This window comes from Melanerpes formicivorus, unplaced genomic scaffold, assembly GCF_026170545.1.
Source record: "Melanerpes formicivorus ecotype bairdi unplaced genomic scaffold, bMelFor1.0.p_v2 SCAF_61, whole genome shotgun sequence".
Lineage (NCBI taxonomy): Eukaryota > Metazoa > Chordata > Aves > Piciformes > Picidae > Melanerpes > Melanerpes formicivorus.
In genome coordinates, this window is record NW_027142413.1 from 2,179,520 (window position 1) to 2,182,845 (window position 3,326).

Consider the following 3,326-nt stretch of genomic DNA (forward strand, 5'->3'; position numbering starts at 1 on the left):
TAGTAATTCCACTTGGTTGTTTTTGTTTGGTTGGTTTTCTCCATGATAAGGTTTATCTATGACTTGCAAGTAAAAGGCAATGAGCAAATGGGAGGTGGAGAGGTAAAGATGCCTTTGTATGTCAGCAGAAACTTCCTTATGTGACATACTTGTATCTTCTAGCTACTGAATTATTGTATGTGTTTATGCTAATGCATCACCTTTTTTCTGTAGCATTCTGTCAACTTTGTAACATGAAATAAAAATGAGGTTAGTATCTATATTGTTAGTCCTTTGCAAAATAGTCTGTCATATTTAGCCTCAAGCTGAAGGATGCTGAATAACTACATACTGCATATTGGAAGCTTCAGGGCAGAGGTACAGCAAATAGGAAAAAAAGTCCACCAAGAACATCTTAAAAATACATGTGTATTCCTAATATCTAGTTTTATATTCATTTATTACTTGTTCACATCAGGGTGGTTTACCTCAATGTTTTAAGATCTTCAGAGTTGAGATTTTATTTCCTATGGCTTGCATACTATGGCAGCAATAATAGCAACAATTGACAAAAAGTCACGTAACTAGCAGCAATTACGCTGGCACCTCGATTAGACAATTTTTAGCAGTGTGTAGTTCTTTAGGAAGTATTTTGTACTCTACTTCAGACCTGTTAATCTCTTCAGAACTACCCTGACTAAGAGTGTTTATCAAATTTCCTCAGAAAATTAACAAGCTATCCTTTCCAAACAGTACCTGTTTAAAACCAAACTGCCTATCACTGCAGCTTTTAAGAAAACAGCCGCATCTTTGATTTTCTACTTCTTGAAAAGCAGATGTCTTATGAGACCATCGTCAAACTGCCTAGCACGCTGCAGAACAGGAAGATGAGTTTATTTAGCATGCTTCAGGACCAAGCTCATTTATAATCAGCAGGTGTTTGTGTTAAATAAAGATCCATGAAGCTGGTCTGCCAAAGAGCTGAAGAAGGGAGTCCTACAAAGATAAGATGTCCCTGTTTTGGCTGAAACTGATGAAGCAACACACTCAATTTCAAAGCAGATTCTGAGGGCCAGGGCACCTGAGCAATGACCTTTGATTAATTAACTGTAATTTTAATCTTAAAGTTGATATGTCTCAATATGCTGATGAATAGAATAGAATAGAATAGAATAGAATAGAATAGAATAGAATAGAATAGAATAGAATAGAATAGAATAGAATAGAATAGAATAGACCAGGTTGTAAAAAGACCTTTGTGGTCATCAAGTCCAACCTATCAAAAAAAGAGTGCTATTGCAGTCCCCCACCACCACAAATTATGCAGTTGAGTTTCCCACATTTGGGGAAATCACAGGGGTCAGCACACCCAGAGTGCAAAGGATGTGCCTCACCCTGGGAAAACCACCTGCCTGATCATGGTGTCTCCCTTGCCTGATCATGGTGTCTTCCCTTCCAGGTAAGGACTAACAGTATAGATACTAACACAGAGGAAAACTAAATACATGCTAAACATATATGGCCAAGTTATTCCTCCCAAACCATGCTAAACATCACCTAGAAGGCAGGGACAACCTAGGCTGGAGTATAAAACCCATGAGAGGGACATTTCTGTGCCTGCTGCCTCTGGCACTGGGGAGTGCATGTGCTGCTGGCATTGGTACCAGGGTCAGCAAGGAAAAGGTGAAGCGTGGGCCAGCACCAGCACCACCAGCTGCTGTAGCAGCTGTGATGGGGGAGAAGACAGGGATGAAGATTGTTGACAGGCTGTCTTCCCTTTCCTGCACCGAAGACAGGGACAACTTTCTTGGTGAGAATTGTACCTTCAATATATGGCTTAACTTTTGCTGCATTTCTATTAGCTGTAGCAAAGGTTTGCATCTCTAACTGTGTAGGATGTTACCCGGGATTTATCAATCCTGAGATCTTGCAGTTAGTGCATTTATTAAAACAATCCTGAATCTGTTGTTTCTGTCACTTTGAACTATGAAATCATTGAATTGTTTCAAGTTTCTGAGTTTGTCAGAGCAGGTCCTTATTGGAGCACTGAAAAGTGGAGGCAAATGTTAATTTAGCTACATAGTTCCAGCAAGAGTGCTTGGGCTCTGAGACAGGCAAATATTGGGATAGTAGCCTTTACACAACAGAGCTGAAAAACTGAAAAGTACCTTCAACCAGAAAGTCTTTGACTTTTCAATGATATAGGTGGTCATAGGTGGTTCTCCACTGATTATATCCTTGTATCATAAGTTACTAATCATCTTTTTCTGAGCAGTGCAGAAATTGCAATTGAGAAAGACTGTTTTAATATTGGCAGCTCTAGGGTCATCCCTTGTTAACAACTTCAGTTTCTTGTAAAACTTTCCTTTAAACAACCCAGTGAAGTCCTTGGCAGACATTTTATACCTTGTAATTTTTGTTTTCCAGATTTGATTCCACAAAGTCAAGGTTTGTATTCCTACAAAGGTTCTAAATAGGAGATCCCCCCACCCCCCCCCCCCCTCCCCCCAAAGCTTAACTATTATAAATAGCTTAGCTATTTTTCGTTACTTTTTGTTCTTCAGACAAGATGAAAGCTGGAATGACTTTATAGTCTGTTTCTTCACTGTTAAGGTAAAAGGTCCTGCTTTGCTTCAGTTTTGTCAAACATTTCTGAGTGGCTAATCTGAAGTCTCCTATTCAAAACTTTGTTTTCTTATCTCTTGCTTACAGCAATGTCTGCTTACATTTACAATTGTAAATTCAACTTCTGTTTCATAAAATGCCCTTAAAAAGCCTGAATTTTTCTAACTGCCTGAATTGTCTAGAACTTTTGGTGTTTGTAAAGCTACTGATAAGTCTACTGCTTTTTAAATAAAGCAAATTTTCCGTTTCTTCTGATAGTGATTCACTTTAAACATTTTGCTCATTTCACAGAAAGGTCTTTCCTTAGAATGTGCATTAGAGCACTGTTAGAGCACTTTCCAAAGGCATGGGTTACCTTCACTCCATTTAAGGCTGCAACGTTTGGTAGACCTTAAAAACCAATGCTATTCATTCTTTTATGAAAATGAAGTTGGACAGCAGCGCTTGCCATAGGTTTGTAGAGATCTCCAAAGATGTTGTGGATGTTCTGCAAAATTTTGTTTCATTGTTTCCAGGTTAACCAAAAACGTTTTAACTTTCTGACTTCTGAAATGGAAGCAAAATGGGAACTGTGTCCTCTTTCCTTATATTTTCAGAGATGGCCTCAAAGATGTAAGATTTAATAGAAAATATTCTGTGTTGGTTTTCTTCCCATTAGAAATATCACTTTGTAAGGTGTTGGTCCATACAGAAAAGGACACTTTTGAGGGACTAGAGACAAC

The 3,326-nt window shown here is 38.4% G+C and overlaps 1 non-coding gene across 1 annotated transcript; it reads right to left on the reverse strand.

Moving 5' to 3' along the window:
* Window positions 1-1,262: 1,262 nt before the first annotated feature.
* Window positions 1,263-1,424, reverse strand: LOC137453112 (U1 spliceosomal RNA). Its single transcript, XR_010990271.1, has one exon. It is a non-coding gene; the product is annotated as a U1 spliceosomal RNA (small nuclear RNA).
* Between the last annotated feature and the right edge of the window lie 1,902 nt (window positions 1,425-3,326).